Source organism: Maniola hyperantus, chromosome 11 (genome assembly GCF_902806685.2).
Source record: "Maniola hyperantus chromosome 11, iAphHyp1.2, whole genome shotgun sequence".
NCBI classification, from domain to species: domain Eukaryota; kingdom Metazoa; phylum Arthropoda; class Insecta; order Lepidoptera; family Nymphalidae; genus Maniola; species Maniola hyperantus.
In genome coordinates, this window is record NC_048546.1 from 14,284,561 (window position 1) to 14,299,646 (window position 15,086).

At 40.0% G+C, this 15,086-nt stretch overlaps 2 protein-coding genes across 4 annotated transcripts in view; both read right to left on the minus strand.

Moving 5' to 3' along the window:
* LOC117986345 (serine/arginine repetitive matrix protein 2-like) overlaps window positions 1-8,048 on the minus strand; it is an 89,130-nt gene extending 81,082 nt beyond the window's left edge. Inside the window, exon 1 of one of the 2 annotated variants that reach the window (XM_034973178.2) lies at window positions 7,830-8,048. The gene's annotated coding sequence lies outside the window, so the exon portion shown is untranslated. Of the gene's footprint in view, window positions 1-6,829; window positions 6,926-7,829 lie in introns of those variants that run through there. The other variant, XM_069501753.1, reaches the window with a different exon arrangement.
* Window positions 1-15,086, minus strand: part of LOC117986712 (pre-mRNA-splicing factor CWC22 homolog) — a 229,959-nt gene that overhangs the window by 89,455 nt on the left and 125,418 nt on the right. The window lies entirely within an intron of this gene.

Sequence of the window (15,086 nt, forward strand, 5' to 3'; positions counted from 1 at the left end):
CGGTGTCGTGAGGATGGTTTTAAAATAGCAAATATGTGGGATCCAGTGGTAGAACTTTTGCAAACCAAGACAGTAAGTTAGTAAAGTTAAACCACGAAATGTTCAATGTCCTTTATCTGTATACATAAAATTCAATGTCCTGACTGACTGACTGTGTTATATATCAACGCACAACCTAAACTGGTGGTCCTAGAGACATGAAATTTGGAGGGTGTGTTCTTTGTAAAGAGAAGTATCCACTAAGAAAGGATTTTTCGAAAAATGGGGGTTTGAAATTTATCTGAACCACGCGGACGAAGTCGTGAGCATAAGCTAGTAAGATTTATAAAACTTTGAGCATAATAATAGCTTAACAGGACAAAAATAAGACCTTTAAGCTGACATACAAGAAAGAATATTGATCTCCAGGGAATGCTAAATTACAAAAAGGATTCTACCCAAAACCATCTTGTACCTATCAAAAATGTCGCTAAGAATCGGTATGAAGGTAAAATATTCATTTCTAGTTTGAATAAAGTTTTTCACTCCCTCGTTCTGGCGAAGTTGGAGCAATTTATTGAATAAATTCTAAATCACTAAGTAACTTCGTTTGGTATTCACGCCCACCGGCAGTCGACACCCTCCAATAAATCTTACCAGCTATAAATCTACTGGCACAAAAATATCAGGTCTTCGAACATCCAAGGTAACAGGGAAAATCGTTATATATCACACACCGGCTTTACTCACGTGTTTAGTCAACGTTAGACCAACTAGTTTCCTTTAACACAGGGACTCAATTCGCGCACGCGTCGCGAACTGAGTCCCTGTGAAAAAGGGCCCCGGATGAGTTCGAAACTAGTTGGACTATTATCACACACCGGTTTTACTAACGTGTTTAGTCGACGTTAGGCCGACTATTTTTGAACCCACCCGTCACAGGGACTCAGTTCACGACGTTCGAAACAAGTCGGGCTAACGTCGACTAAACACGTGAGTAAAGCCAGTGTGTGATATATGTATAATTGAAATCACTCACGATATGCTCACGATAGTTTAAACGCTAAAAAATCGTCCATTCAAATTCATATTTCAGGAATGTCCAATTCAAATTGGTCGGTTGCGTTTAGACTAAACATACCTACTGTTGGACTCATAATACACCAAATCTACTACTTACACCAAAAGACTCGCTTCGTCGTCCATTCATTCAACTTTATCTACTCGACTTTTATTTCGGCTCTGCAACTCCCTCTTTCACTCCACTCGACTCGCTTCATTAATGTCCTTCACGTTACGACGAAGGAGTTTCACGTTTTACAAAATACTCTAGGAAAATAATTTCCTTCACCAGTGAGCAAGTGATATTTAATTGCTTGGAAAAGCACATAATTAGCTCCGAAAATTAGAGCTACCTCGAAACCGAAACCGTCGGCTCTCGTATAGAAGATGGACGTCATATAACCTATCTATCTATCTATCACCGCTGTATAAATTTTATAACTTGCTACAACTACAAAAATATAAATAATTCAACTTGGTAAGTATAATTTAGAGCCTCGGTAGCTCAACAGTTAAAGGAGCGGACTGAAAACCGAAAGGTCACCGATTCAAACCCCACCCGTTGCACTATTGTCGTACGTACTCCTAGCACTAGCCTTACGCTTAGTTGGAGGGGAAAGGGGAGTTTTAGTCACCATGATAAACTTGGCTAATATTCAGTTTCAAAAAATATATATAACTTCAACTTCTAGATAGTACTATCATATATTCTGTGTCTAAAGTAGGTAAGTACTACCAGGTTCGACCGACTGCCAAGTTTTGAACTCCTTGATATGAATATCAAGTAAAAGGGGCCGGACAAGTAGAAAACCTTTAGAAAACATAAAACCTGCAATAAATAGTACGACCAATAAATCCTCTAAAACAAAAAATATCACATCTAAATTCTACGAACATCTTCTAAGGAACAAGTTGAAAAGAAAGAATTGCGATAAAACTCACGTGCTTAAAATATATTCCGTTAAGGCCTCGGGCCTTGGGGGCTTACTATCGGATAAATCATCGACTTGATTTATATGCGTTTCAGTCTACAGTTACTAGATTAAGGTCTCCCAAACAGGTGCGAAGGATTTTACGTATTCTTGTTCTTACACTTTGGGGCTATGCAGGTTCAAGAATCCCCGTATCACAGTGACCGTCTCCGATCAATTGTATTCGCCTCCACTTTACACTTCCTTGTCAAATCCTGTGGCCGCCAAATACAGCAGCACTTTTTTAACAGCCTCAGGGTGTACAATGAGTTTCTTTAAGTGGATGCTACGTTTGTGCATCTGAGCAGGGCAGTAACCAGTGGCGTGCAGCTGATAGAGGCATAAACGCACTGCTTACCCTCGTAATAAATCAATGCTTATTTTTCATTAAAACCTGCCGGAAAATAAGTTCATACCTAAATGCATACCCTGGCTTGAAATCTTGTGCACGCCACTGGCAGTAACAGATAATGTGCAATGTAGTCTCAGTAGACTCGTGGCACTGTCTGCAGGTGCCCGAGCCCTAGAGCGTTTATTTTACGTCTTACCTGCAGCTAGGTTGTTTTTTGAGGTTCCGTACCTCAAAAGGGAAAAGGAGCCCTAGGTAGAATCACTTCTGTCTATCTGTCTGTCTGTCTGTCAAGACAACGGGTAATCAAATCCTTGCGGGGGCTGCCTAGCAATGCACAGCGTGATTTCTAATACTATTCCGAAGAAAATATAAAAAATTAAACATTATACTTTGACAAAAGATTCTATATGTCTTTGTTATCTGTTATCTGCCAAAGCCACCACGATCCTAACTTCATAGTCTCTGTTCGTTCCTACCTGTATTGGGGACGATGCGCATAGAAACTTCCAGCTTTTATAAAATGACGATAGGTCTGGCCCTCACGGGCTCTTAGTTCAACAAGTTTTATACTTTTTTTATACATAACTAGCTTGTGCTCGCGACTTCATCCGCGAGGACTATATTTTCAAACCCCTATTTCACCCCCTAAGGGGTTGAATTTTCAAAAATCCGTCCAGTAGTTTGAGCTGTGCGTTGATAGATCAGTCAGTCAGTCAGTCAGTCACCTTTTCCTTTTATATATTTAGATTTTTACAAGTTTTGTCGAAAGCTAGAATGACAACTGTTAGTGTACACTAGGCGAAAGAAAATATAAGCTTATATAAAAAAATCATCGCTCTTTCACGTTATTTTGTTTCCTATCTAATACCTATCGTGATTGAAATCACATTATGAACTATAATTTCCTCCGGGATAACCCCGTATTATACAGATTGCTTTAAATGTATTGGATTTTTTATCACTACCCACTTACTGTCCATGTTCTCCACCTTGGGGCCTAAATGGTGTTTCCCTTTGAGAAATGTATAATGCGTACAGACTATTAAGAGAAATCGTGGCTATATTGTGATGTTCTAGCTGTCAATAAGATCAATTAGATACAGTTAGCAAAAAATAGTTACAAAATAATTAATCTTGAATGAGAATGATTTAATCTGAATGTAGTTCCTCAACTCTACTGATCATTCTCAGAGTACATAATCATCGTCTTCATCATCCTCACAGTTGATTTCCCTAAATAAAAATGAACTGAATGACTGAATGACTGACTGATCTTTCAACGCAAAACTCAAACTATTAGACGGATCGGGCTGAAATTTGGCATGCAGATAGCTATTATGACGTAGGCATCTGATAAGAAGCGATTTTTCAAAATTCAACCCCTCAGGGGGTGAAATAGGGGTTTGAAGTTTTTGAAGTCCACGCGGACGAAGTTGCAAGCATAAGCTAGTTTAATATACCTATATAAAAAGACTTGCCCTGACTGACAGAGTGATCTGTCAACGCACAGCTTAAACATGAAATTTTGACAGTAGGTTCCCTCTATAACGTAGGACCTCCCACAAGAAAGGATTTTTGTAAGTTTAACCCCTAAGGGGATTAAATAGGGGTTAGAAGTTTGTATGAAATTCCGTCATTTTTAAAGTTACATCAGTACCGGTGTGGGAGGGGTGTGATGACGTGACGCGAGAACTCAGTGCTTCATCAACTTGTGACAATTGTCACCCTCCCGCACCGCGACTCTACCGCAGGGGCCTACTCAGTTATGCGTGGGGAATACACAGATTCCCAAAGTTTCGGCAGTTCCTCTGTGCTGTTAATCTTCATGGGCGGCGATTATCACTTAACATCAGATGGCCTGCTCGTTTTCTCGCTATTGATATCACTACCCATGTTTTAAATGCGAAAGTGTGTTTGTTTGCTGTTTATTTGGTTTGTCCTTCAACCACGTTGCAACGGAGCAACGAACCGACGTGATTATTTTACATGTATGTAGTTAAAGACCTGGAGAGTGACATAGGCGTCTTTTTATCCTGGAAAATCAAAGAGTTCCCACGGGATTTTAACCGAAAACCTAAATCCACACGGATGAAGTCGCGGGCATCAGCTACCTAGTATGAAAATATGTATTTTTATCGAAATTCCTAAGCTGTGATAGCCTAGTGGTTAGGACATCCGCCTTCTAGTCGAAGGTCGGGGGTTTAATCCCGAGCACGCACCTTTAACTTTTCGGAGTTAGGTGCGTTTTAAGTACCAAATTAAATATCAATTGCTTTAACGGTGAAGGAAAACTGCATGCCTGAGAGTTCTCCATAATGTTCTCAAAGGTGTGTGAAGTCCACCAATCCGCACTTGGCCAACGTGGTGGACTATGGTGAAAACCCTTCTCACTCTGAGAGGAGACCCGTGTTCTGTAGTGATGGGTTGATCATGATCATGATCGAAATTCCACGGATACGTACGAAGCGATTTGCCTCCTCATTTCTAATTTGAACCGCTAAGATTTGGAACACCCTTCCAGCATCACTTTTCCCCTCCAATTATAATATGGGTACCTCTAAGTCAAGAGTGAATATAGGCATCTGATTGCAGCCAAGCGCTAGTCTATAAACAAATAAAAAATATAAGCTATTTAGCCAAGTATGGTAATGGATATTATAGTGTCTATAAACTGCTTTATTGCCATGAACTAACGATATAAAAAAAAAATCTAGGTTTTACGTAGTTAGTTCACTAGCTAGAATAATTTTATAAACGTTCGTTTTTATTTTATGGCACCTCACCTAAGTTATGAAGTTCAAGACGAGAACGTGCTCTTCTTTTAATAACCCTACTGAAATACTCTTTTTCAATATATTAAGAATACATCCCTACCCTTTTAAGAATACTATATTAAGAATAACTACCCGGCCGAGTTTGTTGCGAGGTCTTCTCAGGGTGCGTTTGCTAAAAGAGTGGACTGATATCCGAAAGGTTGCCGGTTCAAACCCCACCCGTTGCACTATTGTCGTACCTACTCATAGCACAAGCTTTACGCTTAATTGGAGGGGAAAGGGGAATATTAGTCAGCATGGTAAACTTGGCTAGTATTATTTTATAAAAAAAACCGGCCAAGTGCGAGTCAGGCTCGCGCAATGAGGGTTCCGTACTGCAGTCTTATTTTCTCGACATTTTGCACGATAATTCAAAAACTATGATGCATAAAAATAAATAAAAATCTGATTTAAAATGCACAGGTGAAGCCATTGCATGATACCCCACTTGAAATAGGTATCTTACTACGAAAATTGAAAATACCCTATTAGTTTATGACCACAATTTAATTTTTTATTTTTACCAATTGTTACCACAATTTCACGGTTTTCAGATTTTTCCCGAATGTCTGCTATAAGACCTACCTACCTGCCAAATTTCATGATTCTAGATCAACGGGAAGTACCCTGTAGGTTTCTTGACAGACCGACAGACAGATAGACAGACACACTACAAAGTGATCCTATAAGGGTTCTTGTTAGTAGTAAGTAATCTCTGCAACTACTGAACTAGATTAATATCCTATTAAAAACTTTGTAATATTTATATCCAAAAGTAGGTGACAGAGTCGAAGTTAGGAGCTTACCAAAAAAATAAACCTACATCTTGATCTCGAAAATAATGAAATAAAAACAGGGCATGAATAATTCATAAAGTTGTATTATTAAGTTCCTATTTTTGTCACAACAAATATTTATTCAGAGCTCCCAAATCAGGAAAAATAGGCACGAAAATGGAAAAGCACATTTTCCGTACGTTTCCACTGTCTCAATGAATTTATGAGGTAGCAGTGCTATATGTAACTTAGTAGAGGTTTAATGGGCTAACAGCCATACTCAGAGTCGCTTAATCGTTACTTAAGTTTAGTTAAAACGAGACAGAGATATATCTCTCACATATATCTGTCTCATTTTAATTAAATCTTAGTAGCCATAGTCCGCCACGCTGGCCCAGTGCGGATACAACTTCGATTAAAATTCTTAATTCTGGAAAAGCGTCTGGGTGAACAGATCTAAGGTTGGTGGCTCTCAGATAAAGGAGATCGCCCGTGAACGGGCCCTCTTTTGTGGCGTCGTGTCAAAACTTAAATTAATTTTTTTTAAATGTGTTATATTTTTACGATTATGTTTTATAACGACTTTTTTTCACTCTATTATTGAAAATATCCAATATTACAGTTAGAATCGTAAACATGCATTTTATTTGAAGAAGTATTAATTAAATATAACCTCAATATCAGCAATATAAAAAATAAGATTTCTTTATAACCAGGGTGAATAAATAGAAATCGTTTGCAGAATATAAAGAGTTAATTATTTGTCTACAAAATAAAATTAAAACCATGGTGACACAACAATTATATTAGGGGGGGCCCAAAGCTCCTAAGAAAATGGGCAATCTCTTTTAGTAGGCCGATGTTGGATGTGGGGACCTCGTGAGCAGGGTCCCCGGTGGAGGGTCCGCCTCGGCGGATGTCGCTGCCTACTTCTTAGAAGAGGTTTCTGAGAGGGTTGTCGTAGAGGTCCAGGAGCTGTATGTCAGCAGGTGGGCGGCAAGGTCGCTGGAGGCGCACGTGGCGGTCTTCTTCCCTGAGGAAATATGCGGATTGGCATACTTCACACACCTTTGAGAACATTATGGAAAACTCTCAGGCAAGCAGATTTTCTCACGATGTTTTCCTTCACCGTTAAAACAAGTGATATTTAACTGTTAAAAACGCATATAACTTCGAAAAGTTAGAGGTGCGTGCCCGGGATCTAAACCCCGACCTCCCGAATAGGAGGCGGACGTCTTAACACTGGACTATCGCGGCTTCTATAATTGATAAAGCAATAATTGATATAAATCATGAAACTTCATGTCCCTAAGGTCGAACTAAATCAAACTTCGAGCTTCCCACCGCACGCGAACTCCCAAAAGACACTGGAAAATCACATGTACTGCGTAATATTTATTTTATTTTAAATAAATAGGATTGAAAATAAATGGTTCAAAACTCTACTATTTAATCTGAACTTCATTCAACAGCATTCAGCTAAGATAATATGTACTTACTCAGAATTTAGTGAGATTGATTGATTTACATTTATTGCTGTATTTTTGCGTTTAAAAAAAAGCAACTGTAGAGTTTCTTGGCGGGTCTTATAGGCGACCGATATAAGTACATTGCTCTAAGTACTTACATTAAATGAACATATTTTCTATTACTTATTGTTTTAAATCTAAAACTTTCACACAAACTTACACACTGTGTCAAACTTAATAAATATAAATGTACACTTTGTAATTGTACGAGATACTATTTCATTTCATGTTGAAATAAAAAAAAGTAAGTATGGTAAATTAATTAAAGTCAATTCATTTCCACAAGAACGAGTATACACACAATAAAACTGTGCCTACAATAAATCAATTATTCATTTATTACTTACCATTATATCCGATACGGTCAATCAATACGTAATTTCACAGCGGTAAAGTCGACACGTTAAATGTTCGAGCGAAAATGGCCAAAACCAATTCCTTAGAAACGATATCTACAAGTTCTACAACACAATCACGTGCGGAATTATCGGAGCGAATAATCCGTTACATCGGCGCGGATTGCGAGCGCGGAATTTCCGCGGAGTTTCCCGCTACGCGTCCGCAACGGTCCGCCGTCGTAGCTAAACTGAAACTCTGAACGCTGGAAGCTACGAACATGCTACGAACTACGAAGTGCGATTGCTGTCCTCCTTTGACGACTCGTAAAATAAAACTAAGCCACATTTGGGCAATTTCAAGCTTTTTACGGTCCCATACGTCCGAATGAGGCCTTTTGAAAATAGACCGGCGGTGTTCCCACTGCATTATAACATGGGGTTATTCAAGGGGCGGACCAACAAATTCCTAAAAGGCCGGCAACGCATCGGCGGCTCCTCTGGTGCTGCAAATGTTCATGGGCGGCGGTAATCACTTAACATCAGGTGACCCACCTGTTCGTTTGCTCGCTATATCTATTTAAAAAAAAAGACCCCCAGACGCGTTCGAAACTAGTCGGGCCCAGTCCGACAAAACGTGTGAGTTCAGCCGTCAGAGATTATTGTTTATAATGGATATCACTTACGATAGTTCAAACACTAACATAATCATTATGATCATGATCGACCCATCGCCGGTTCACTACTTAGAACGGGTTTCTTCTCGGAATGAGACGGATTTGCAGACTTCAAACACCTTTGAGTACATTATGGAGAACTCTTAGGCATGCAGATTTCCTTACGATGATTTTTTCATTGAACTTAAGTGATGTTGATATTTAAGTGATTAAAACGCACATAACGCCGAAAAGTTAGAGGTGCCCGGGATCGAAAAACTAACTTATTAGATAACCCAAATCTAATTTTTCTACATAGCTGCGTTTCACAGGGAGGTTAGATAGTTCGTTGCTACGATCCGTTTTTATGACGAAGGTTCTATATTGTAGAGTTCCTGGGGGGGGGCTATATACTATTTATTTATGAGGGATTCGGTAATCGCATCCGTTTTGTTGGTAATTCTGTTATCCCTCGGAAAAAGGTTCTTTGTAGAATATAAAGTACTAGTCCAAACGAGTATGTTGTCCCTAAACTCTTATGTACAACTTATTGCTATACTTGCTTTGTACTAGCCACTGCATCGCCTGCGGATTAGCTCCCATGGGAATTTCGAGAAACCCAGCCTTGTTCTTTTTCTTCATTATAGAGGAAACCTGTGTGCGAAATTTCAGCTTTCTAAGTTCAAGGGTGGGAAGCTGTGATAGCCTAGTGGTTAGGACGTCCGCCTTCTAATTGGAGGTCGGGGGTTCGATCCCGGGCACGCACCTCTAACTTTTCGGAGTTATGTGCGTTTTAATTAATTAAATATCACTTGCTTTAACGGTGAAGGAAAACATCGTGAGGAAACCTGCATGCCTCAGACTTCTCAATAATGTTCTCAAAGGTGTGTGAAGTCTACCAATCCGCACATGGCCAGCGTGGTAGACTATGGCCAAAACCCTTCTCATTCTGAGAGGAAACCCGTGCTCTGTAGTGAGCCGGTTATGGGTTGATCATGATGATGATGAAGTTCAAGGGTTTCACTGGGCGTTGATGAGTTAATCAGTGAGTTAGGACTTTTTTTAGGGTTCCATGCCTCTAAAGGAAAAAAGGAACCCTTATAGGATCACTTCGTTGTCTGTCTGTCGTGTCTGTCAAGAAAGTGGAATCAAAACCTATAGCATACTTCCCGTTGATTTAGATTCATGAAAGGCAGGTTGATATATTTTGAGGCCGGTCGACATGGTAATCGGGGTATGAGGCGAGGGGACGCCCCGCACACCCGCACGTCACCCGCGATATCCCACACCGGGTTAGCGCGAGGCTGTGGGGGTGTCCCCACCCCGATTGCTATGTCGACCTGCCGAGAACTCTTCTTCTGTCGAGACGTCTTATAGCACAAGTAAAGGAAAATATCTGTAAACCGTAAATTTGTAGTTTCATCACAAAAAAACACATTCAATAACTAGTCTTAATTTTTCTACTAAGTTTCTTTTCAGTAGAATTAAGTAGTTTTGACTAACCACCCTGTGGTGGGTAGAGTCACTATAACGGACGGAAATCGATTCTGATTATCTGATTCTTTCTATCTTATACCTACCTACACATAAAAATCTAAGTACCTAATCTTTGCGAGCTTCTTGCTGGTTCTTCTGGGAAGGGCGAGCATTTCGAACCAGTGGGTACATTCATTTGATAACACTTGTAAAAGTTGATATGAATAAAAAATATTTTTATTTCCATTACTTAATCATAGCCTACCTGTACAGGACAGCCTAAGTTACAAAGTATAAATAAAACTAGATTAAGAATGAAATCTCTTAAGATCCTAAAAATAAGTAGGTACGTGATAAAACCTAATCTTAATAAGGCCATGTGCCTACTGGAAATAAAACTTGCAAAAGTTAGATAGCTCTGGGCAAGTGACTTGCAGGCAATTGCTCTGTATAAACAGTCAATCAAATGGCCACTGAAATGGCCATAATATACAAATACGCTGGAAGAGGTGTGCCATACAAGAAGTTATTTTTGTGGCGATTCGAAGCGCCCCACCGAGCGTACCGGGAATTAAAATTGACACTTTGTGTCAAATTCGTGTTTAACCCTACTATGTTGTTAAACAAAATTCATCGCTTGCCTAGTGACGCAAATATAGACGTAACTAATATTTTTTGTCAAATTTACTTAATGATTTTTTTCTGTTTGCCACAATATGTCCTGAAAATGACTACATAGGTACGACATCTCCAAGTTATATTGTTAGTGGACACTTCAACATAAACTAGAGAAATGTTGATGGAAAATAAGAAGTAATTTCGTGCTATTTTTAAAACACTAAGTGGCTCACAATTTATTACAAGCCTTCCTTAAAATAAAGATACATTTTAAAAAGAAAAATGAGAGTCGTCAGCCCGCTGAGCCTAGAGGCCTGTGTGATTCAGCCAAGCGGAATAAATGTTTGGTCAAACAAGACGCGGAATGATAGCAACGCTCAACGGTGTGTCACTATTATCCTGCGATTCCAACAGAATCATCATGATCAAACCCTCACCGGCTCATCATGAGCACGGGTCTGCTCTTAGAATAAGAAGGGTTTGGCCTTAATCTCCCAAGCTGGCCAAGTGCGGATTGGTAGACTTCACACACCTTTGAGAACATTATAAGCAGATTTCTCAAGCATGCAGGTTTCCTACGCAGGTGCGTGCCCGGGCTCGAACCCCCGATTCGCATAATATTATAAATACGTACCTTACAATACATATTATAAAGAGAAAAGTCCTGTCTCATTCGAAACGTGTTCAACAACATAATACCTAATGATGTTTGGCGTGCTGCCATCGTCGCACGCTTTCGCCGTCGCGGTTCGTTTGTCCAGGCCTTAAAGGGAAATGTAAATCGCCAGCCCGCCGAGTCTCTGTGATGCAGCCAGGCGGAATTAATTCTGAAAAGCGCGAATCAATGTGATAAACTCGTTTTGTAGATGTCGGGTTCCATGGATATAAGTAGAGTACCCGGCAGGAAATATTGTACATCGACCTTTAGAAAGAGATAGCGGTTTCGTAGAGCGGTGTCTCTGTCGTTGAGACCGACAAAACGTCAGATAGGAATTAGTTACAGAGACAACGCTCTACGGAGGCGCCTTAGCCTCTATCTTAGATTGCATCATCAATTCATCACTTACTACCAGCTGGTTAGATCGCAGTCAAGGACTAACTTGTATCGGAATAAAAACACGATGTACCTACTTACTTAAATCCAAATACCTACCTAGATAATAATAATATTAGTTAAACGTTGAGGAAAATGCATGAACTTTGCCAGCGCTTTCTTTAAGCGTCGAACCGTGAAAGCCAATAAGCTGTTTGCGTAATCTGGAACACGAAGCGCTTTGCAAATCGAGGTCACAGCACAATACCTAGTCCTAGGACTTAAAAGAGCTTTGTAAGATTATGTCCACATTACCTAGGTCACATACTAAGATATCTTCTTCTATAAGTCCTGACTGACTTACATATCAACGCACAGCCTAAACCGCTGGACCTAGAGACATAAAATTTTGAGGATGTGTTCTTTGTAAAGAGTAGGTAGTTATCCACTAAGAAAGGACTTTTCGAAATTCCACCCCTAAGTGGGTTAAATAGGGGATGAAAGTTTGTATGAGAGTCCGTAATTTTTCAAGTTATTTGCATGAAAGTTGGTATTTGGGTTTTCGGTCACAAATGAAGAAATATGTGTTCGAGGATTTTTGGCAACTCCACCCCCACCTCGATTTTCTAAATTCCACCCGGGGCGGGTCAGCTAGTGAATATATACGAACGTAGCTTCATTCTCATTAGCTTCTAGGCAAGCGCGCTCCATCTTAGGCTGCATCATCATTTGCCACCAGGTCTGATTGCAGCCAAGCGCTAGTCTATGAATTATTTTAAAAAACAATTATGCTTTAGAAACTAATATCCGTGGCTGTGGTATGCCAGGTTTTACTTGATTTAAAGGTGAAGGAAAACATTGTGAGGAAACCTGCATACCTGAGAGTTCTCCATAATGTTCTCAAAAGGTGTGTGAAGTCTGCCAATCTGAGACGAGACGGTCGAGACCCGTGCTCTGTAGTGAGCCGGTGATAGGTTGATCAAGATGATGATGATGACCTAATCTAAGGTATGTAAATCCTTGAGCCCGTGCAACTTTAAAACAAAACATTTTAAGGGTAATCTAGAAATCTACAGACAGTTATATTAAGTTAGTCTCCGCTCCGGCTCAGTGCGACGTACCTATCGTCGTCGCAAAAAGACTATACGCGCAGTCTGACTAGACAGACACAAATCCGTCTAGACTTGCAACTAGACGGATTTACGTAAGCTTATTACTGATTAGGTTCAGTTAGAGAGAGAGCCAGCACATGCCAGACCTTCGTAATTTTATAATAGCTGAAAGTTTATCTTATTCCCAACACAGTGAGGAACGATCAGCTACTATGACATTTGAATCATGGTGGCGTTGGGAGATAACACGTAATAAAGATGTATAAAACTTACGTTCAATTATAAAGACATTTTTTTATATTATCTTCGGCATATCATTACAAATGACATCATGCATTGCCAGACACTTTGGTGTGGTGGCAATCCCTTGCCAGAAGCCCTTAAAGTTTAAAAGTTTAACGGTGTCTGGCAGGAGGTTGCCACAATGCTTAAGTGACTGGCAATGCATGACGTGATTTCTACTAGGTACTATTCCGAATGAAATATAAAAAAAATAGATTTTATACTATGACGTAAGATTTTTTACACCTTTATTACCTGTACTCTATCTCCCAAATCCACCGCCATCCAAACTTCATAGTAGCTGATCGTTCCTCAATGTGTTGGGGACAATACGCAGAGAATTTTTCAACTCTTATAAAATAACGATGGTCTGGCATGTGCTGGCTCTTAGTCCATTAGTTCAAACGAAAAATCCAATCAACTGTAAAAATTTAGTATATTTTTATTAGCTGTAATAAAAAGTAGGTACCTAATTTAAAAAGTTTTGAAAAACTGACTCCGGGTTGCATTGCAATTTGAATGAATAAAAACCGGTCAAGTGTGTCGGGTTATAAGCAATGTTGGGTTCCGTAGCTGTCAATCAAGATACATTTACTAGATATAGTATGTACCGACAGGTCGAGATGAGATGGCATCCGCACATCCCCCGCGCTAACCAGGTGCGCGATAGTGCGGGTGACGTGCGGGGCATCCCCCCACCTCACACCCCGATTGCCATCTCGACCTTTCGCGTACTATAGGTACTATACCCACCCTCCAATGCGTTGACGAAGGCCGGTTGCGAATGACAAAGCAAAGTTATGATACAGTACAGAATAGCGGCCTGCGTAGACGAGGGACTATCCACGAAGGACAAAATGGATCATTTAGGGTGAGGCCACAACACTGCGGTGCGACATCGCATCGCAAAAACGATGCCGCATCGCAATGCAATGCGTTGACGCAACGCAAAAATTTCATCGCTTACGGCATCGTACGAGAAAACTCTGACCATCAATAATTTCTAGTGAGCCATGGACTACTTCTACTTGCGTTAAGGCGCATCAAGAAGAACACACACAGCACAGAATGGCACACAGAGAGGTGTGGACACCGACTGAACGGGAATACGTCGTCGCATCGCAAGTTTGTACGGTGCGGCACCGCATCGGAAACTTGCACAGTGCATTGTGCGACGTCATACATTTTTACGACTCGACGTCGCATCGCAGTATTGTGGTCTCAGTACTCTCAGCATACGAGTAGATATATAGACCAGAGGGGAAGCTTCATACTAGCAGCTCACGCACACCATGTGTCATGGACGCTCAGTTTGCCATCGAACTGGGCGCAAACGGAGCGTCCGTGACACGTCGTGGTGTGCGTGAGCTAGTGTGAAGCTTCCCCTCTGGTCTATAATATCTACTCGTGTGGTGTCAGCCTACGAACTCACATAACGCACACGATATATCATAGTACGGGGAAACACCTTAGTAAAAGATAAGGCACTTTTGTCCTCCGCGGACAATAGTACCTCGTCTGCGCAAGCCCTTGCAATGGACGGGAAAATAAAAACAAAGTATTATTAATATACACTCATATATTTAATACATGTACTTACATTAAGGTATAAAATTATACTATGTATGATTATTATTTACAATAATAAAATAACAATTTTAAGTAATTATTACTATTGATAATTATTTACAGTATTCGGTTGTAAGTCATTCTACAATAATTAAACTAATTAAGGTTTCATGAAAGCGATTGTCACATAGCCGTCGCAATGTAGCGTCGAGTGCTGTCCTGTGGGTAATAATTTTTCGTAAAAACCTTTAATGGATTAAAAATAAATGTCAAATGGACTCGGTGGCTATCAAGCTCATTTGACATTATTTCTACATTGCTGCTTCACTAATCATCAATACTTATAATAAAACTGTAACAGGTCAAATTCTGTACATTGAAGATATTTTAAAAAAATATTTTCGAGGGCACTCTATAATCGATACTGAACCCAAAACTGTAATTTTTTTCATTTTTGTCTGTCTGTCTGTCTATCTGTCTGTCTGTCTGTCTGTCTGTCTGTATCACGGCCGCGCATCACGCT